Raw genomic sequence first — 23,031 nt, forward strand, 5'->3', positions numbered from 1 at the left:
CATCTAGCACCAAGGGAACGGGTGGCAGGAGACACTTTTTCTCTGCTTTCTCAGTCTGTTTCCTAGTGCCGGTTTGAAGTTATTGCAGTTTTCACTGTCAAACGGAGTTGGAGCTAGTACCTCCCCATTTATATGTATGGAATGGAGTTTGCAACTGAAAAGAAACTTTGTGTTCCCAACAAGCTAGGTGAAGGACGGCTTTCACACACACTTATCTCTCAGAACTGAGCAAGTGGAAAGACGTTCGTTCATCTAGCACCAAGGGAACGGGTTGCAGGAGACACTTTTTCTCTGCTTTCTCCGTCTGTTTCCTAGTGCCGGTTTGAAGTTCCTGCAGTTTTCACTGTAAAACCGACTTTGAGCTTGTACCTCCCCATATATATGTATGGAATGGAGTTTGCAACTGAAAAGAAACTTTGTGTTCCCAACAAGCTAAATGAAGGACGGCTTTCACACACACTTATCTCTCAGAAATGAGCAAGTGGGGAGACGTTCGTTCATCTAGCACCAAGGGAACGGGTGGCATGAGACACTTTTTCTCTGCTTTCTCAGTCTGTTTCCTAGTGCCGGTTTGAAGTTACTGCAGTTTTCACTGTCAAACGGAGTTGGAGCTAGTACCTACCCATATATATGTATGGAATGGAGTTTGCAACTGAAAAGAAACTTTGTGTTCCCAACAAGCTAGGTGAAGTACGGCTTTCACACACAATTATCTCTCAGAACTGAGCAAGTGGAGAGACGTTCGTTCATCTAGCACCAAGGCAACGGGTGGCAGGAGAAACTTTTCTCTGCTTTCTCAGTCTGTTTCCTAGTGCCGGTTTGAAGTTCCTGCAGTTTTCACTGTCAAACCGAGTTGGAGCTAGTACCTCCCCATATATATGTATGGAATGGAATTTGCAACTGAAAAGGAAATTTGTGTTCCCACGAAGCTAGGTGAAGGTCGGCTTTCACACACACTTATCTCTCAGAACTGAGCAAGTGGAGAGACGTTCGTTCATCTAGCACCAAGGGAACGGGTTGCAGGAGACACTATTTCTCTGCTTTCTCAGTCTGTTTCCTAGTGCCGGTTTGAAGTTCCTGCAGTTTTCACTGTCAAACAGAGTTGGAGCTAGTACCTCCCCATATATATGTATGGAATGGAGTTTGCAACTGAAAAGAAACTTTGTGTTCCCAACAATCTAGTTGAAGGACGGCTTTCACACACAATTATCTCTCAGAACTGAGCAAGTGGAGAGACGTTCGTTCATCTAGCACCAAGGGAACGGGTTGCAGGAGACACTTTTTCTCTGCTTTCTCCGTCTGTTTCCTAGTGCCGGTTTGAAGTTCCTGCAGTTTTCACTGTAAATCCGAGTTTGAGCTTGTACCTCCCCATATATATGTATGGAATGGAGTTTGCAACTGAAAAGAAACTTTGTGTTCCCAACAAGCTAGTTGAAGGACGGCTTTCACACACACTTATCTCTCAGAACTGAGCAATTGGAGAGACGTTCGTTCATCTAGCACCAAGGGAACGGGTTGCAGGAGACACTTTTTCTCTGCTTTCTCCGTCTGTTTCCTAGTGCCGGTTTGACGTTCCTGCAGTTTTCATTGTAAAACCGACTTTGAGCGTGTACCTCCCCATATATATGTATGGAATGGAGTTTGCAACTGAAAAGAAACTTTGTGTTCCCAACAAGTTAATGAAGGACGGCTTTCACACACACGTATCTCTCGGAACTGAGCAAGTGGAGAGACGTTCGTTCATCTAGCACCAAGGGAACGGGTTGCTGGAGGCACTTTTTCTCTGCTTTCGCAGACTGTTTCCTAGTGCCGGTTTGAAGTTCCTGCAGTTTTCATTGTAAAACCGAGTTTGAGCTTCTACCTCCCCATATATATGTATGGAATGGAGTTTGCACCTGAAAAGAAACTTTGTGTTCCCAAAAAGCTAAATGAAGGACGGCTTTCACACACTCTTATCTCTTAGAAATGAGCAAGTGGAGAGACGTTCGTTCATCTAGCACCAAGGGAACGGGTGGCAGGAGACACTTTTTCTCTGCTTTCCCAGTCTGTTTCCTAGTGCCGGTTTGAAGTTATTGCAGTTTTCACTGTCAAACGGAGTTGGAGCTAGTACCTCCCCATTTATATGTATGGAATGGAGTTTGCAACTGAAAAGAAACTTTGTGTTCCCAACAAGCTAGGTGAAGGACGGCTTTCACACACACTTATCTCTCAGAACTGAGCAAGTGGAGAGACGTTCGTTCATCTAGCACCAAGGCAACGGGTGGCAGGAGAAACTTTTTCTCTGCTTTCTCAGTCTGTTTCCTAGTACCGGTTTGAAGTTCCTGCAGTTTTCACTGTCAAACCGAGTTGGAGCTAGTACCTCCCCATATATATGTATGGAATGGAGTTTGCAACTGAAAAGAAACTTTGTGTTCCCAACAAGCTAGGTGAAGGTCGGCTTTCACACACACTTATCTCTCAGAACTGAGCAAGTGGAGAGACTTTCGTTCATCTAGCACCAAGGGAACGGGTTGCAGGAGACACTTTTTCTCTGCTTTCTCAGTCTGTTTCCTAGTGCCGGTTTGAAGTTACTGCAGTTTTCACTGTCAAACGGAGTTGGAGCTTGTACCGCCCCATATATATGTATGGAATGGAGTTTGCAACTGAAAAGAAACTTTGTGTTCCCAACAAGCTAGGTGAAGGACGGCTTTCACACACACTTATCTCTCAGAACTGAGCAAGTGGAGAGACGTTCGTTCATCTAGCACCAAGGCAACGGGTGGCAGGAGAAACTTTTTCTCTGCTTTCTAAGTCTGTTTCCTAGTGCCGGTTTGAAGTTCCTGCAGTTTTCACTGTCAAACCGAGTTGGAGCTAGTACCTCCCCATATATATGTATGGAATGGAGTTTGCAACTGAAAAGAAACTTTGTGTTCCCAACAAGCTAGGTGAAGGTCGGCTTTCACACACACTTATCTCTCAGAACTGAGCAAGTGGAGAGACGTTCGTTCATCTAGCACCAAGGGAACGGGTTCCAGGAGACACTTTTTCTCTGCTTTCTCAGTCTGTTTCCTAGTGCCGGTTTCAAGTTCCTGCAGTTTTCACTGTCAAACCGAGTTTGAGCTACTACCTCCCCATATATATGTATGGAATGGAGTTTGCACCTGAAAAGGAACTTTGTGTTCCCAAGAAGCTAGGTGGAGGACGGCTTTCACGCACACTTATCTCTCAGAACTGAGCAAGTGGAGAGACGTTCGTTCATCTAGCACCAAGGGAACGGGTTGCAGGAGACAACTTTTTCTCTGATTTCTCCGTCTGTTTCCTAGTGCCGGTTTGTAGTTCCTGCAGTTTTCACTGTAAAACCGAGTTTGAGCTTGTACCTCCCCATATATATGTATGGAATGGTGTTTGCAAGTGAAAAGAAACTTTGTGTTCCCAACAAGCTAAATGAAGGACGGCTTTCACACACACGTATCTCTCGGAACTGAGCAAGTGGAGAGACGTTCGTTCATCTAGCACCAAGGGAACCGGTTGCTGGAGACACTTTTTCTCTGCTTTCGCAGTCTGTTTCCTAGTGCCGGTTTGAAGTTCCTGCAGTTTTCACTGTAAAACCGAGTTTGAGCCTGTACCTCCCCATATATATGTATGGAATGGAGTTTGCAACTGAAAAGAAACTTTGTGTTCCCAACAAGCTAGTTGAAGGTCGGCTTTCACACACACACCTCTCAGAACTGAGCAAGTGGAGAGAAGTTCGTTCATCTAGCACCAAGGGAACGGGTTGCAGGAGACACTTTTTCTCTGCTTTCTCAGTCTGTTACCTAGTGCCGGTTTGAATTTCCTGCAGTTTTCACTGTCAAAAGGAGTTGGAGCTAGTACCTCCCCATATATATGTATGGAATGGAGTTTGCAACTGAAAAGAAACTTTGTGTTCCCAACAAGCTAGGTGAAGGTCGGCTTTCACACACACTTATCTCTCAGAACTGAGCAAGTGGAGAGACGTTCGTTCATCTAGCACCAAGGGAACGGGTGGCAGGAGACACTTTTTCTCTGCTTTCTCAGTCTGTTTCCTAGTGCCGGTTTGAAGTTCCTGCAATTTTCACTGTCAAACAGGGTTAGAGCTAGTACCTACCCATATATATGTATGGAATGGAGTTTGCAACTGAAAAGAATCTTTGTGTTCAAAACAAGCTAGGTGAATGTCGGCTTTCACACACACGTATCTCTCAGAACTGAGCAAGTGGAGAGACGTTCGTTCATCTAGCACCAAGGGAACGGGTTGCAGGAGACACTTTTTCTCTGCTTTCCCAGTCTGTTTCCTAGTGCCGGTTTGAAGTTCCTGCAGTTTTCACTGTCAAACCGAGTTGGAGCTAGTACCTCCCCATATATATGTATGGAATGGAGTTTGCAACTGAAAAGGAACTTTGTGTTCCCACGAAGATATGTGAAGGTCGGCTTTCACACACACTTATCTCTCAGAACTGAGCAAGTGGAGAGACGTTCGTTCATCTAGCACCAAGGGAACGGGTTGCAGGAGACACTTTTTCTCTGTTTCTCACTCTGTTACCTAGTGCCGGTTTGAAATTCCGGCAGTTTTCACTGTAAAACCGAGTTTGAGCTTGCACCTCCCCATATATATGTATGGAATGGAGTTTGCAACTGAAAAGAAACTTTCTGTTCCCAACAAGCTAAATGAAGGACGGCTTTCACACACGCGTATCTCTCGGAACTGAGAAAGTGGAGAGACGTTCGTTCATCTAGCACCAAGGGAACTGGTTGCTGGAGACACTTTTTCTCTACTTTCGCAGTCTGTTTCCTAGTGCCGGTTTGAAGTTCCTGCAGTTTTCATTGTAAAACCGAGTTTGAGCTTGTACCTCCCCATATATATGAATGGAATGGAGTTTGCAACTGAAAAGAAACTTTGTGTTCCCAACAAGCTAAATGAAGTACGGCTTTCACACACACTTATCTCTCAGAAATGAGCAAGTGGAGAGACGTTCGTTCAACTACAACCAAGAGAACGGGTTGCAGGAGACACTTTTTCTCTGCTTTCTCAGTCTGTTTCCTAGTGCCGGTTTGAAGTTCCTGCAGTTTTCACTGTCAAACGGAGTTTGAGCTAGTACCTCCCGATACATATGTATGGAATGGAGTTTGAAACTGAAAAGAAACTTTGTGTTCCCAACAATCTAGGTGAAGGTCGGCTTTCACACACACTTATCTCTCAGAACTGAGCAAGTGGAGAGACGTTCGTTCATCTAGCACCAAGGGAACGGGTTGCAGGAGAAACTTTTTCTCTGGATTCTCAGTCTGTTTCCTAGTGCCGGTTTGAAGTTCCTGCAGTTTTCACTGTCAACCCGAGTTGGAGCTAGTACCTCCCCATATATATGTATAGAATGGGGTTTGCAACTGAAAAGAAAATTTGTGTTCCCAACAAGCTAGGTGAAGGACGGCTTTCACACACACGTATCTCTCAGAACTGAGCAAGTGGAGAGACCTTCGTTCATCTAGCACCAAGGGAACGGGTTGCAGGAGACACTATTTCTCTGCTTTCTCAGTCTGTTTCCCAGTGCCGGTTTGAAGTTCCTGCAGTTTTCACTGTAAAACCGAGTTGGAGCTAGTACCTCCCCATATATAAGTATGGAATTGAGTTTGCAACAGAAAAGAAACTTTTTGTTCCCAACGAGCTATGTGAAGGACGGCTTTCACACACACTTATCTCTCGGAACTGAGCAATTGGAGAGACGTTCGTTCATCTAGCACCAAAGGAACGAGTTGCAGGAGACACTTTTTCTCTGCTTTCGCAGTCTGTTTCCTAGGGCCGGTTTGAAGTTCCTGCAGTTTTCACTGTAAAACCGAGTTTGAGCTTGTACCTCCCCATATATATGTATGGAATGGAGTTTGCAACTGAAAAGAAACTTTGAGTTCCCAACAAGCTAAATGAAGGACGGCTTTCACACACACGTATCTCTCGGAACTGAGCAAGTGGAGAGACGTTCGTTCATCTAGCACCAAGGGAACGGGTTGCTGGAGACACTTTTTCTCTGCTTTCGCAGTCTGTTTCCTAGTGCCGGTTTGAAGTTCCTGCAGTTTTCATTGTAAAACCGAGTTTGAGCTTGTACCTCCCCATATATATGTATGGAATGGTGTTTGCAACTGAAAAGAAACTTTGTTTTCCCAACAAGCTAAATGAAGGACGGCTTTCACACACACTTATCTCTCAGAAATGAGCAAGTGGAGAGACGTTCGTTCATCTAGCACCAAGGGAACGGGTGGCAGGAAACACTTTTTCTCTGCTTTCTCAGTCTATTTCCTAGTGCCGGTTTGAAGTTACTGCAGTTTTCACTGTCAAACGGGGTTGGAGCTAGTACCTCCCCATATATATGTATGGAATGGAGTTTGCAACTTAAAAGAAACTTTGTGTTCCCAACAAGCTAGGTGAAGGACGGCTTTCACACACACTTATTTCTCAGAACTGAGCAAGTGGAGAGACGTTCGTTCATCTAGCACCAAGGCAACGGGAGGCAGTAGAAACTATTTCTCTGCTTTCTCAGTCTGTTTCCTAGTGCCGATTTGAAGTTCCTGCAGTTTTCACTGTCAAACCGAGTTGGAGCTAGTACCTCCCCATACATATGTATGGAATGGAGTTTGCAACTGAAAAGAAACTTTGTGTTCCCAACAACCTAGGTGAAGGTCGGCTTTCACACACAATTATCTCTCAGAACTGAGCAAGAGGAGAGACGTTCGTTCATCTAGCACCAAGGGAACGGGTTGCAGGAGACACTTTTTCTCTGCTTTCTCAGTCTGTTTCCTAGTGCCGGTTTGAAGTTCCTGCAGTTTTCACTGTCAAACAGAGTTGGAGCTAGTACCTACCCATATATATGTATGGAATGGAGTTTGCAACTGAAAAGAAACTTTGTGTTCCCAACAAGCTAGGTGAAGGTCGGCTTTCACACACACGTATCTCTCAGAACTGAGCAAGTGGAGAGACGTTCGTTCATCTAGCACCAAGGGAACGGGTTGCACGAGACACTTTTTCTCTGCTTTCTCAGTCTGTTTCCTAGTGCCGGTTTGAAGTTCCTGCAGTTTTCACTGTCAAACCGAGTTGGAGCTTGTACCTCCCCATATATATGTATGGAATGGAGTTTGCATCTGAAAAGGAACTTTGTGTTCCCACGAAGATAGGTGAAGGTCGGCTTTCACACACACTTATCTCTCAGAACTGAGCAAGTGGAGAGACGTTCGTTCATCTAGCACCAAGGGAACGGGTTGCAGGAGACACTTTTTCTCTGTTTCTCACTCTGTTACCAAGTGCCGGTTTGAAATTCCGGCAGTTTTCACTGTAAAACCGAGTTTGAGCTTGCACCTCCCCATATATATGTATGGAATGGAGTTTGCAACTGAAAAGAAACTTTGTGTTCCCAACAAGCTAAATGAAGGACGGCTTTCACACACGCGTATCTCTCGGAACTGAGAAAGTGGAGAGACGTTCGTTCATCTAGCACCAAGGGAACTGGTTGCTGGAGACACTTTTTCTCTACTTTCGCAGTCTGTTTCCTAGTGCCGGTTTGAAGTTCCTGCAGTTTTCATTGTAAAACCGAGTTTGAGCTTGTACCTCCCCATATATATGAATGGAATGGAGTTTGCAACTGAAAAGAAACTTTGTGTTCCCAACAAGCTAAATGAAGTACGGCTTTCACACACACTTATCTCTCAGAAATGAGCAAGTGGAGAGACGTTCGTTCAACTACAACCAAGGGAACGGGTTGCAGGAGACACATTTTCTCTGCTTTCTCAGTCTGTTTCCTAGTGCCGGTTTGAAGTTCCTGCAGTTTTCACTGTCAAACGGAGTTTGAGCTAGTACCTCCCCATATATATGTATGGAATGGAGTTTGAAACTGAAAAGAAACTTTGTGTTCCCAACAATCTAGGTGAAGGTCGGCTTTCACACACACTTATCTCTCAGAACTGAGCAAGTGGAGAGACGTTCGTTCATCTAGCACCAAGGGAACGGGTTGCAGGAGAAACTTTTTCTCTGGTTTCTCAGTCTGTTTCCTAGTGCCGGTTTGAAGTTCCTGCAGTTTTCACTGTCAACCCGAGTTGGAGCTAGTACCTCCCCATATATATGTATAGAATGGGGTTTGCAACTGAAAAGAAAATTTGTGTTCCCAACAAGCTAGGTGAAGGACGGCTTTCACACACACTTATCTCTCAGAACTGAGCAAGTGGAGAGACCTTCGTTCATCTAGCACCAAGGGAACGGGTTGCAGGAGACACTATTTCTCTGCTTTCTCAGTCTGTTTCCCAGTGCCGGTTTGAAGTTCCTGCAGTTTTCACTGTAAAACCGAGTTGGAGCTAGTACCTCCCCATATATACGTATGGAATGGAGTTTGCAACAGAAAAGAAACTTTTTGTTCCCAACGAGCTATGTGAAGGACGGCTTTCACACACACTTATCTCTCGGAACTGAGCAATTGGAGAGACGTTCGTTCATCTAGCACCAAGGGAACGAGTTGCAGGAGACACTTTTTCTCTGCTTTCGCAGTCTGTTTCCTAGGGCCGGTTTGAAGTTCCTGCAGTTTTCACTGTAAAACCGAGTTTGAGCTTGTACCTCCCCATATATATGTATGGAATGGAGTTTGCAACTGAAAAGAAACTTTGAGTTCCCAACAAGCTAAATGAAGGACGGCTTTCACACACACGTATCTCTCGGAACTGAGCAAGTGGAGAGACGTTCGTTCATCTAGCACCAAGGGAACGGGTTGCTGGAGACACTTTTTCTCTGCTTTCTCAGTCTATTTCCTAGTGCCGGTTTGAAGTTACTGCAGTTTTCACTGTCAAACGGGGTTGGAGCTAGTACCTCCCCATATATATGTATGGAATGGAGTTGGCAACTGAAAAGAAACTTTGTGTTCCCAACAAGCTAGGTGAAGGACGGCTTTCACACACACTTATTTCTCAGAAATGAGCAAGTGGAGAGACGTTCGTTCATCTAGCACCAAGGCAACGGGTGGCAGGAGAAACTATTTCTCTGTTTTCTCAGTCTGTTTCCTAGTGCCGATTTGAAGTTCCTGCAGTTTTCACTGTCAAACCGAGTTGGAGCTAGTACCTCCCCATACATATGTATGGAATGGAGTTTGCAACTGAAAAGAAACTTTGTGTTCCCAACAACCTAGGTGAAGGTCGGCTTTCACACACACTTATCTCTCAGAACTGAGCAAGAGGAGAGACGTTCGTTCATCTAGCACCAAGGGAACGGGTTCCAGGAGACACTTTTTCTCTGCTTTCTCAGTCTGTTTCCTAGTGCCGGTTTGAAGTTCCTGCAGTTTTCACTGTCAAACAGAGTTGGAGCTAGTACCTACCCATATATATGTATGGAATGGAGTTTGCAACTGAAAAGAAACTTTGTGTTCCCAACAAGCTAGGTGAAGGTCGGCTTTCACACACACGTATCTCTCAGAACTGAGCAAGTGGAGAGACGTTCGTTCATCTAGCACCAAGGGAACGGGTTGCAGGAGACACTTTTTCTCTGCTTTCTCAGTCTGTTTCCTAGTGCCGGTTTAAAGTTCCTGCAGTTTTCACTGTCAAACCGAGTTGGAGCTAGTACCTCCCCATATATATGTATGGAATGGAGTTTGCAACTGAAAAGGATCTTTGTGTTCCCACGAAGCTAGGTGAAGGTCGGCTTTCACACACACTTATCTCTCAGAACTGAGCAAGTGGAGAGACGTTCGTTCATCTAGCACCAAGGGAACGGGTTGCAGGAGACACTTTTTCTCTGTTTCTAAATCTGTTTCCTAGTGCCGGTTTGAAGTTCCGGCAGTTTTCACTGTAAAACCGAGTTTGAGCTAATACCTCCCCATATATATGTATGGAATGGAGTTTGCTACTGAAAAGAAACTTTGTGTTCCCAACAAGCTAGGTGAAGGTCGGCTTTCACACACACGTATCTCTCAGAACTGAGCAAGTGGAGAGACGTTCGTTCATCTAGCACCAAGGGAACGGGTTGCAGGAGACACTTTTTCTCTGCTTTCTCAGTCTGTTTCCTAGTGCCGGTTTCAAGTTCCTGCAGTTTTCACTGTCAAACCGAGTTGGAGCTAGTACCTCCCCATATATATGTATGGAATGGAGTTTGCAACTGAAAAGGATCTTTGTGTTCCCACGAAGCTAGGTGAAGGTCGGCTTTCACACACACTTATCTCTCAGAACTGAGCAAGTGGAGAGACGTTCGTTCATCTAGCACCAAGGGAACGGGTTGCAGGAGACACTTTTTCTCTGTTTCTAAATCTGTTTCCTAGTGCCGGTTTGAAGTTCCGGCAGTTTTCACTGTAAAACCGAGTTTGAGCTCGTACCTCCCCATATATATGTATGGAATGGAGTTTGCTACTGAAAAGAAACTTTGTGTTCCCAACAAGCTAGGTGAAGGACGGCTTTCACACACACGTATCTCTCAGAACTGAGCAAGTGGAGAGACCTTCGTTCATCTAGCACCAAGGGAACGGGTTGCAGGAGACACTATTTCTCTGCTTTCTCAGTCTGTTTCCCAGTGCCGGTTTGAAGTTCCTGCAGTTTTCACTGTAAAACCGAGTTGGAGCTAGTACCTCCAAATATATACGTATGGAATGGAGTTTGCAACAGAAAAGAAACTTTTTGTTCCCAACAAGCTAGGTGAAGGACGGTTTTCACACACACTTATCTCTCGGAACTGAGCAATTGGAGAGACGTTCGTTCATCTAGCACCAAGGGAACGAGTTGCAGGAGACACTTTTTCTCTGCTTTCGCAGTCTGTTTCATAGGGCCGGTTTGAAATTCCTGCAGTTTTCACTGTAAAACCGAGTTTGAGCTTGTACCTCCCTATATATATGTATGGAATGGAGTTTGCAACTGAAAAGAAACTTTGAGTTCCCAACAAGCTAAATGAAGGACGGATTTCACACACACGTATCTCTCGGAACTGAGCAAGTGGAGAGACGTTCGTTCATCTAGCACCAAGGGAACGGGTTGCTGGAGACACTTTTTCTCTGCTTTCGCAGTCTGTTTCCTAGTGCCGGTTTGAAGTTCCTGCAGTTTTCATTGTAAAACCGAGTTTGAGCTTGTACCTCCCCATATATATGTATGGAATGGTGTTTGCAACTGAAAAGAAACTTTGTTTTCCCAACAAGCTAAATGAAGGACGGCTTTCACACACACATATCTCTCAGAAATGAGCAAGTGGAGAGACGTTCGTTCATCTAGCACCAAGGGAACGGGTGGCAGGAGACACTTTTTCTCTGCTTTCTCAGTCTGTTTCTTAGTGCCGGTTTGAAGTTACTGCAGTTTTCACTGTCAAACGGGGTTGGAGCTAGTACCTCCCCATATATATGTATGGAATGGAGTTTGCAACTGAAAAGAAACTTTGTGTTCCCAACAAGCTAGGTGAAGGACGGCTTTCACACACACTTATTTCTCAGAACTGAGCAAGTGGAGAGACGTTCGTTCATCTAGCACCAAGGCAACGGTTGGCAGGAGAAACTATTTCTCTGCTTTCTCAGTCTGTTTCCTAGTGCCGATTTGAAGTTCCTGCAGTTTTCACTGTCAAACCGAGTTGGAGCTAGTACCTCCCCATATATATGTATGGAATGCAGTTTGCAACTGAAAAGAAACTTTGTGTTCCCAACAACCTAGGTGAAGGTCGGCTTTCACACACAATTATCTCTCAGAACTGAGCAAGTGGAGAGACGTTCGTTCATCTAGCACCAAGGGAACGGGTTGCAGGAGACACTTTTTCTCTGCTTTCTCAGTCTGTTTCCTAGTGCCGGTTTGAAGTTCCTGCAGTTTTCACTGTCAAACCGATTTGGAGCTATTACCTCCCCATATATATGTATGGAATGGAGTTTGCAACTGAAAAGGATCTTTGTGTTCCCAAGAAGCTAGGTGAAGTTCGGCTTTCACACACACATATCTCTCAGAACTGAGCAAGTGGAGAGACGTTCGTTCATCTAGCACCAAGGGAACGGGTTGCAGGAGTCACTTTTTCTCTGCTTTCTCAGTCTGTTTCCTTGTGCCGGTTTGATGTTCCTGCAGTTTTCATTGTAAAACCGAGTTTGAGCTTGTACCTCCCCATATATATGTATGGAATGGAGTTTGCAACTGAAAAGAAACTTTGTGTTCCCAACAAGCTAAATGAAGGACGGCTTTCACACACACGTATCTCTCGGAACTGAGCAAGTGGAGAGACGTTCGTTCATCTAGCACCAAGGGAACGGGTTGCTGGAGACACTTTTTCTCTGCTTTCTCAGTCTGTTTCCTAGTGCCGGTTTGAAGTTCCTGCAGTTTTCACTGTAAAACCGATTTGGAGCTAGTACCTCCCCATATATATGTATGGAATGGAGTTTGCAACTGAAAAGAAACTTTGTGTTCCCAACAAGCTAGGTGAAGGACGGCTTTCAAAAACACTTATCTCTCAGAACTGAGCAAGTGGAGAGACGTTCGTTCATCTAGCACCAAGGGAACGGGTTGCAGGAGAAACTTTTTCTCTGCTTTCACAGTCTGTTTCCTAGTGCCGTTTTGAAGTTCCTGCAGTTTTCACTGTCAAACCGAGTTGGAGCTAGTACCTCCCCATATATATGTATGGAATGGAGTTTGCAACTGAAAAGAAACTTTGTGTTCCCAAAAATCTAGGTGAAGGACGGCTTTCACACACACGTATCTCTCGGAACTGAGCAATTGGAGAGACGTTCGTTCATCTAGCACCAAGGGAACGAGTTGCAGGAGACACTTTTTCTCTGCTTTCGCAGTCTGTTTCATAGGGCCGGTTTGAAATTCCTGCAGTTTTCACTGTAAAACCGAGTTTGAGCTTGTACCTCCCTATATATATGTATGGAATGGAGTTTGCAACTGAAAAGAAACTTTGAGTTCCCAACAAGCTAAATGAAGGACGGATTTCACACACACGTATCTCTCGGAACTGAGCAAGTGGAGAGACGTTCGTTCATCTAGCACCAAGGGAACGGGTTGCTGGAGACACTTTTTCTCTGCTTTCGCAGTCTGTTTCCTAGTGCCGGTTTGAAGTTCCTGCAGTTTTCATTGTAAAACCGAGTTTGAGTTTGTACCTCCCCATATATATGTATGGAATGGTGTTTGCAACTGAAAAGAAACTTTGTTTTCCCAACAAGCTAAATGAAGGACGGCTTTCACACACACATATCTCTCAGAAATGAGCAAGTGGAGAGACGTTCGTTCATCTAGCACCAAGGGTACGGGTGGCAGGAGACACTTTTTCTCTGCTTTCTCAGTCTGTTTCTTAGTGCCGGTTTGAAGTTACTGCAGTTTTCACTGTCAAACGGGGTTGGAGCTAGTACCTCCCCATATATATGTATGGAATGGAGTTTGCAACTGAAAAGAAACTTTGTGTTCCCAACAAGCTAGGTGAAGGACGGCTTTCACACACACTTATTTCTCAGAACTGAGCAAGTGGAGAGACGTTCGTTCATCTAGCACCAAGGCAACGGTTGGCAGGAGAAACTATTTCTCTGCTTTCTCAGTCTGTTTCCTAGTGCCGATTTGAAGTTCCTGCAGTTTTCACTGTCAAACCGAGTTGGAGCTAGTACCTCCCCATATATATGTATGGAATGGAGTTTGCAACTGTAAAGAAACTTTGTGTTCCCAAAAATCTAGGTGAAGGACGGCTTACACACACAATTATCTCTCGAAATTGAGCAAGTGGAGAGACGTTCGTTCATCTAGCACCAAGGGAACGGGTTGCAGGAGACACTTTTTCTCTGTATTCTCAGTCTGTTTCCTAGTGCCGGTTTGAAGTTCCAGCATTTTTCACTGTAAAATCGAGTTGGAGCTTGTACCTCACCATATATATGTATGGAATGGAGTTTGCAACTGAAAAGAAACTTTGTGTTCCCAACAAGCTAGGTGAAAGACGGCTTTCACACACACTTATCTCTCGGAACTGAGCAAGTGGAGACACGTTCGTTCATCTAGCACCAAGGGAACGGGTTGCAGGAGAAAATATTCTCTGCTTTCTCTGTCTGTTTCCTAGTGCCGGTTTCAAGTTCCTGCAGTTTTGGCTGTAAAACCGAGTTGGAGCTAGTACCTCCCCATATATATGTATGGAATGGAGTTTGCAACTGAAAAGGATCTTTGTGTTCCCACGAAGCTAGGTGAAGGTCGGCTTTCACACACACTTATCTCTCAGAACTGAGCAAGTGGAGAGACGTTCGTTCATCTAGCACCAAGGGAACGGGTTGCAGGAGATACTTTTTCTCTGTTTCTAAATCTGTTTCCTAGTGCCGGTTTGAAGTTCCGGCAGTTTTCACTGTAAAACCGAGTTTGAGCTAGTACCTCCCCATATATATGTATGGAATGGAGTTTGCTACTGAAAAGAAACTTTGTGTTCCCAACAAGCTAGGTGAAGGACGGCTTTCACACACACGTATCTCTCAGAACTGAGCAAGTGGAGAGACCTTCGTTCATCTAGCACCAAGGGAACGGGTTGCAGGAGACACTATTTCTCTGCTTTCTCAGTCTGTTTCCCAGTGCCGGTTTGAAGTTCCTGCAGTTTTCACTGTAAAACCGAGTTGGAGCTAGTACCTCCAAATATATACGTATGGAATGGAGTTTGCAACAGAAAAGAAACTTTTTGTTCCCAACAAGCTAGGTGAAGGACGGTTTTCACACACACTTATCTCTCGGAACTGAGCAATTGGAGAGACGTTCGTTCATCTAGCACCAAGGGAACGAGTTGCAGGAGACACTTTTTCTCTGCTTTCGCAGTCTGTTTCATAGGGCCGGTTTGAAATTCCTGCAGTTTTCACTGTAAAACCGAGTTTGAGCTTGTACCTCCCTATATATATGTATGGAATGGAGTTTGCAACTGAAAAGAAACTTTGAGTTCCCAACAAGCTAAATGAAGGACGGATTTCACACACACGTATCTCTCGGAACTGAGCAAGTGGAGAGACGTTCGTTCATCTAGCACCAAGGGAACGGGTTGCTGGAGACACTTTTTCTCTGCTTTCGCAGTCTGTTTCCTAGTGCCGGTTTGAAGTTCCTGCAGTTTTCATTGTAAAACCGAGTTTGAGCTTGTACCTCCCCATATATATGTATGGAATGGTGTTTGCAACTGAAAAGAAACTTTGTTTTCCCAACAAGCTAAATGAAGGACGGCTTTCACACACACATATCTCTCAGAAATGAGCAAGTGGAGAGACGTTCGTTCATCTAGCACCAAGGGAACGGGTGGCAGGAGACACTTTTTCTCTGCTTTCTCAGTCTGTTTCTTAGTGCCGGTTTGAAGTTACTGCAGTTTTCACTGTCAAACGGGGTTGGAGCTAGTACCTCCCCATATATATGTATGGAATGGAGTTTGCAACTGAAAAGAAACTTTGTGTTCCCAACAAGCTAGGTGAAGGACGGCTTTCACACACACTTATTTCTCAGAACTGAGCAAGTGGAGAGACGTTCGTTCATCTAGCACCAAGGCAACGGTTGGCAGGAGAAACTATTTCTCTGCTTTCTCAGTCTGTTTCCTAGTGCCGATTTGAAGTTCCTGCAGTTTTCACTGTCAAACCGAGTTGGAGCTAGTACCTCCCCATATATATGTATGGAATGCAGTTTGCAACTGAAAAGAAACTTTGTGTTCCCAACAACCTAGGTGAAGGTCGGCTTTCACACACAATTATCTCTCAGAACTGAGCAAGTGGAGAGACGTTCGTTCATCTAGCACCAAGGGAACGGGTTGCAGGAGACACTTTTTCTCTGCTTTCTCAGTCTGTTTCCTAGTGCCGGTTTGAAGTTCCTGCAGTTTTCACTGTCAAACCGATTTGGAGCTATTACCTCCCCATATATATGTATGGAATGGAGTTTGCAACTGAAAAGGATCTTTGTGTTCCCAAGAAGCTAGGTGAAGGTCGGCTTTCACACACAATTATCTCTCAGAACTGAGCAAGTGGAGAGACGTTCGTTCATCTAGCACCAAGGGAACGGGTTGCAGGAGTCACTTTTTCTCTGCTTTCTCAGTCTGTTTCCTTGTGCCGGTTTGATGTTCCTGCAGTTTTCATTGTAAAACCGAGTTTGAGCTTGTACCTCCCCATATATATGTATGGAATGGAGTTTGCAACTGAAAAGAAACTTTGTGTTCCCAACAAGCTAAATGAAGGACGGCTTTCACACACACGTATCTCTCGGAACTGAGCAAGTGGAGAGACGTTCGTTCATCTAGCACCAAGGGAACGGGTTGCTGGAGACACTTTTTCTCTGCTTTCGCAGTCTGTTTCCTAGTGCCGGTTTGAAGTTCCTGCAGTTTTCATGGTAAAACCGAGTTTGAGCTTGTAACTACCCATATATATGTATGGAATGGAGTTTGCAACTGAAAAGAAACTTTGTGTTCCCAACAAGATAAATGAAGGACGGCTTTCACACACAATTATCTCTCAGAAATGAGCAAGTGGAGAGACGTTCGTTCATCCAGCACCAAAAGAACGGGTGGCAGGAGACACTATTTCTCTGCTTTCTCAGTCTGTTTCCTAGTGCCGGTTTGAAGTTACTGCAGTTTTCACAGTCAAACGGGGTTGGAGCTAGTACCTCCCCATATATATGTATGGAATGGAGTTTGCAACTGAAAAGAAACTTTGTGTTCCAACAAGCTAGGTGAAGGTCGGCTTTCACACACACTTATCTCTCAGAACTGAGCAAGTGGAGAGACGTTCGTTCATCTAGCACCAAGGGAACGGGTTGCAGGAGACAACTTTTTCTCTGATTTCTCCGTCTGTTTCCTAGTGCCGGTTTGTAGTTCCTGCAGTTTTCACTGTAAAACCGAGTTTGAGCTTGTACCTCCCCATATATATGTATGGAATGGAGTTTGCAACTGAAAAGAAACTTTGTGTTCCCAACAACCTAAATGAAGGACGGCTTTCACACACACGTATCTCTCGGAACTGAGCAAGTGGAGAGACGTTCGTTCATCTAGCACCAAGGGAACGGGTTGCTGGAGACACTTTTTCTCTGTTTTCTCAGTCTGTTTCCTAGTGCCAATTTGAAGTTACTGCAGTTTTCACTGTCAAACGGAGTTGGAGCTAGTACCTCCCCATATATATGTATGGAGTGGAGTTTGCAACTTAAAAGAAACTTTGTGTTCCCAACAAGCTAGTTGAAGGTCGGCTTTCACACACACACCTCTCAGAACTGAGCAAGTGGAGAGACGTTCGTTCATCTAGCACCAAGGGAACGGGTTGCAGGAGACACTTTTTCTCTGCTTTCTCAGTCTGTTACCTAGTGCCGGTTTGAATTTCCTGCAGTTTTCACTGTCAAACGGAGTTGGAGCTAGTACCTCCCCATATATATGTATGGAGTGGAGTTTGCAACTTAAAAGAAACTTTGTGTTCCCAACAAGCTAGTTGAAGGTCGGCTTTCACACACACACCTCTCAGAACTGAGCAAGTGGAGAGACGTTCGTTCATCTAGCACCAAGGGAACGGGTTGCAGGAGACACTTTTTCTCTGCTTTCTCAGTCTGTTACCTAGTGCCGGTTTGAATTTCCTGCAGTTTTCACTGTCAAAAGGAGTTGGAGCTAGTACCTCCCCATATATATGTATGGAATGGAGTTTGCAACTGAAAAGAAACTTTGTGTTCCCAACAAGCTAGGTGAAGGTCGGCTTTCACACACACTTATCTCTCAGAACTGAGCAAGTGGAGAGACGTTCGTTCATCTAGCACCAAGGGAACGGGTGGCAGGAGACACTTTTTCTCTGCTTTCTCAGTCTGTTTCCTAGTTCCGGTTTGAAGTTCCTGCAGTTTTCACTGTCAAACAGGGTTAGAGCTAGTACCTACCCATATATATGTATGGAATGGAGTTTGCAACTGAAAAGAAACTTTGTGTTCAAAACAAGCTAGGTGAATGTCGGCTTTCACACACACGTATCTCTCAGAACTGAGCAAGTGGAGAGACGTTCGTTCATCTAGCACCAAGGGAACGGGTTGCAGGAGACACTTTTTCTCTGCTTTCTCAGTCTGTTTCCTAGTGCCGGTTTGAAGTTCCTGCAGTTTTCACTGTCAAACCGAGTTGGAGCTAGTACCTCCCCATATATATGTATGGAATGGAGTTTGCAACTGAAAAGGAACTTTGTGTTCCCACGAAGATAGGTGAAGGTCGGCTTTCACACACACTTATCTCTCAGAACTGAGCAAGTGGAGAGACGTTCGTTCATCTAGCACCAAGGGAACGGGTTGCAGGAGACACTTTTTCTCTGTTTCTCACTCTGTTACCTAGTGCCGGTTTGAAATTCCGGCAGTTTTCACTGTAAAACCGAGTTTGAGCTTGCACCTCCCCATATATATGTATGGAATGGAGTTTGCAACTGAAAAGAAACTTTGTGTTCCCAACAAGCTAAATGAAGGACGGCTTTCACACACGCGTATCTCTCGGAACTGAGAAAGTGGAGAGACGTTCGTTCATCTAGCACCAAGGGAACTGGTTGCTGGAGACACTTTTTCTCTACTTTCGCAGTCTGTTTCCTAGTGCCGGTTTGAAGTTCCTGCAGTTTTCATTGTAAAACCGAGTTTGAGCTTGTACCTCCCCATATATATGAATGGAATGGAGTTTGCAACTGAAAAGAAACTTTGTGTTCCCAACAAGCTAAATGAAGTACGGCTTTCACACACACTTATCTCTCAGAAATGAGCAAGTGGAGAGACGTTCGTTCAACTACAACCAAGAGAACGGGTTGCAGGAGACACTTTTTCTCTGCTTTCTCAGTCTGTTTCCTAGTGCCGGTTTGAAGTTCCTGCAGTTTTCCCTGTCAAACGGAGTTTGAGCTAGTACCTCCCCATATATATGTATGGAATGGAGTTTGAAACTGAAAAGAAACTTTGTGTTCCCAACAATCTAGGTGAAGGTCGGCTTTCACACACACTTATCTCTCAGAACTGAGTAAGTGGAGAGACGTTCGTTCATCTAGCACCAAGGGAACGGGTTCCAGGAGACACTATTTCTCTGCTTTCTCAGTCTGTTTCAAAGTGCCGGTTTGAAGTTCCTGCAGTTTTCACTGTCAAACCGAGTTGGAGCTACTGCCTCCCCATATATATGTATGGAATGGAGTTTGCAACTGAAAAGGAACTTTGTGTTCCCAAGAAGCTAGGTGGAGGACGGCTTTCACACACACTTATCTCTCAGAACTGAGCAAGTGGAGAGACGTTCGTTCATCTAGCACCAAGGGAACGGGTTGCAGGAGACAACTTTTTCTCTGATTTCTCCGTCTGTTTCCTAGTGCCGGTTTGTAGTTCCTGCAGTTTTCACTGTAAAACCGAGTTTGAGCTTGTACCTCCCCATATATATGTATGGAATGGAGTTTGCAACTGAAAAGAAACTTTGTGTTCCCAACAAGCTAAATGAAGGACGGCTTTCACACACACGTATCTCTCAGAACTGAGCAAGTGAAGAGACGTTCGTTCATCTAGCACCAAGGGAACGGGTTGCTGGAGACACTTTTTCTCTGCTTTCGCAGTCTGTTTCCTAGTGCCGGTTTGAAGTTCCTGCAGTTTTCATTGTAAATCCGAGTTTGAGCCTGTACCTCCCCATATATATGGAAGGAATGGAGTTTGCAACTGAAAAGAAACTTTGTGTTCCCAACAAGCTAAATGAAGGACGGCTTTCACACACACTTATCGCTCAGAAATGAGCAAGTGGAGAGACGTTCGTTCATCTAGCACCAAGGGAACGGGTGGCAGGAGACACTTTTTCTCTGTTTTCTCAGTCTGTTTCCTAGTGCCAATTTGAAGTTACTGCAGTTTTCACTGTCAAACGGAGTTGGAGCTAGTACCTCCCCATATATATGTATGGAGTGGAGTTTGCAACTTAAAAGAAACTTTGTGTTCCCAACAAGCTAGTTGAAGGTCGGCTTTCACACACACACATCTCAGAACTGAGCAAGTGGAGAGACGTTCGTTCATCTAGCACCAAGGGAACGGGTTGCAGGAGACACTTATTCTCTGCTTTCTCACTCTGTTACCTAGTGCCGGTTTGAATTTCCTGCAGTTTTCACTGTCAAAAGGAGTTGGAGCTAGTACCTCCCCATATATATGTATGGAATGGAGTTTGCAACTGAAAAGAAACTTTGTGTTCCCAACAAGCTATGTGAAGGTCGGCTTTCACACACACTTATCTCTCAGAACTGAGCAAGTGGAGAGACGTTCGTTCATCTAGCACCAAGGGAACGGGTGGCAGGAGACACTTTTTCTCTGCTTTCTCAGTCTTTTTCCTAGTGCCGGTTTGAAGTTCCTGCAGTTTTCACTGTCAAACATTGTTAGAGCTAGTACCTACCCATATATATGTATGGAATGGAGTTTGCAACTGAAAAGAAACTTTGTGTTCAAAACAAGCTAGGTGAAGGTCGGCTTTCACACACACGTATCTCTCAGAACTGAGCAAGTGGAGAGACGTTCGTTCATCTAGCACCAAGGGAACGGGTTGCAGGAGACACTTTTTCTCTGCTTTCTCAGTCTGTTTCCTAGTGCCGGTTTGAAGTTCCTGCAGTTTTCACTGTCAAACCGAGTTGGAGCTAGTACCTCCCCATATATATGTATGGAATGGAGTTTGCAACTGAAAAGGAACTTTGTGTTCCCACGAAGATAGGTGAAGGTCGGCTTTCACACACACCTATCTCTCAGAACTGAGCAAGTGGAGAGACGTTCGTTCATCTAGCACCAAGGGAACGGGTTGCAGGAGACACTTTTTCTCTGTTTCTCACTCTGTTACCTAGTGCCGGTTTGAAATTCCGGCAGTTTTCACTGTAAAACCGAGTTTGAGCTTGCACCTCCCCATATATATGTATGGAATGGAGTTTGCAACTGAAAAGAAACTTTGTGTTCCCAACAAGCTAAATGAAGGACGGCTTTCACACACGCGTATCTCTCGGAACTGAGAAAGTGGAGAGACGTTCGTTCATCTAGCACCAAGGGAACTGGTTGCTGGAGACACTTTTTCTCTACTTTCGCAGTCTGTTTCCTAGTGCCGGTTTGAAGTTCCTGCAGTTTTCATTGTAAAACCGAGTTTGAGCTTGTACCTCCCCATATATATGAATGGAATGGAGTTTGCAACTGAAAAGAAACTTTGTGTTCCCAACAAGCTAAATGAAGTACGGCTTTCACACACACTTATCTCTCAGAAATGAGCAAGTGGAGAGACGTTCGTTCAACTACAACCAAGAGAACGGGTTGCAGGAGACACTTTTTCTCTGCTTTCTCAGTCTGTTTCCTAGTGCCGGTTTGAAGTTCCTGCAGTTTTCCCTGTCAAACGGAGTTTGAGCTAGTACCTCCCCATATATATGTATGGAATGGAGTTTGAAACTGAAAAGAAACTTTGTGTTCCCAACAATCTAGGTGAAGGTCGGCTTTCACACACACTTATCTCTCAGAACTGAGTAAGTGGAGAGACGTTCGTTCATCTAGCACCAAGGGAACGGGTTCCAGGAGACACTATTTCTCTGCTTTCTCAGTCTGTTTCAAAGTGCCGGTTTGAAGTTCCTGCAGTTTTCACTGTCAAACCGAGTTGGAGCTACTACCTCCCCATATATATGTATGGAATGGAGTTTGCAACTGAAAAGGAACTTTGTGTTCCCAAGAAGCTAGGTGGAGGACGGCTTTCACACACACTTATCTCTCAGAACTGAGCAAGTGGAGAGACGTTCGTTCATCTAGCACCAAGGGAACGGGTTGCAGGAGACAACTTTTTCTCTGATTTCTCCGTCTGTTTCCTAGTGCCGGTTTGTAGTTCCTGCAGTTTTCACTGTAAAACCGAGTTTGAGCTTGTACCTCCCCATATATATGTATGGAATGGAGTTTGCAACTGAAAAGAAACTTTGTGTTCCCAACAAGCTAAATGAAGGACGGCTTTCACACACACGTATCTCTCAGAACTGAGCAAGTGAAGAGACGTTCGTTCATCTAGCACCAAGGGAACGGGTTGCTGGAGACACTTTTTCTCTGCTTTCGCAGTCTGTTTCCTAGTGCCGGTTTGAAGTTCCTGCAGTTTTCATTGTAAATCCGAGTTTGAGCCTGTACCTCCCCATATATATGGAAGGAATGGAGTTTGCAACTGAAAAGAAACTTTGTGTTCCCAACAAGCTAAATGAAGGACGGCTTTCACACACACTTATCGCTCAGAAATGAGCAAGTGGAGAGACGTTCGTTCATCTAGCACCAAGGGAACGGGTGGCAGGAGACACTTTTTCTCTGTTTTCTCAGTCTGTTTCCTAGTGCCAATTTGAAGTTACTGCAGTTTTCACTGTCAAACGGAGTTGGAGCTAGTACCTCCCCATATATATGTATGGAGTGGAGTTTGCAACTTAAAAGAAACTTTGTGTTCCCAACAAGCTAGTTGAAGGTCGGCTTTCACACACACACATCTCAGAACTGAGCAAGTGGAGAGACGTTCGTTCATCTAGCACCAAGGGAACGGGTTGCAGGAGACACTTATTCTCTGCTTTCTCACTCTGTTACCTAGTGCCGGTTTGAATTTCCTGCAGTTTTCACTGTCAAAAGGAGTTGGAGCTAGTACCTCCCCATATATATGTATGGAATGGAGTTTGCAACTGAAAAGAAACTTTGTGTTCCCAACAAGCTATGTGAAGGTCGGCTTTCACACACACTTATCTCTCAGAACTGAGCAAGTGGAGAGACGTTCGTTCATCTAGCACCAAGGGAACGGGTGGCAGGAGACACTTTTTCTCTGCTTTCTCAGTCTTTTTCCTAGTGCCGGTTTGAAGTTCCTGCAGTTTTCACTGTCAAACAGGGTTAGAGCTAGTACCTACCCATATATATGTATGGAATGGAGTTTGCAACTGAAAAGAAACTTTGTGTTCAAAACAAGCTAGGTGAAGGTCGGCTTTCACACACACGTATCTCTCAGAACTGAGCAAGTGGAGAGACGTTCGTTCATCTAGCACCAAGGGAACGGGTTGCAGGAGACACTTTTTCTCTGCTTTCTCAGTCTGTTTCCTAGTGCCGGTTTGAAGTTCCTGCAGTTTTCACTGTCAAACCGAGTTGGAGCTAGTACCTCCCCATATATATGTATGG

The sequence above is a fragment of the Camelus bactrianus genome, unplaced genomic scaffold (assembly GCF_048773025.1).
Source record: "Camelus bactrianus isolate YW-2024 breed Bactrian camel unplaced genomic scaffold, ASM4877302v1 HiC_scaffold_33, whole genome shotgun sequence".
NCBI classification, from domain to species: domain Eukaryota; kingdom Metazoa; phylum Chordata; class Mammalia; order Artiodactyla; family Camelidae; genus Camelus; species Camelus bactrianus.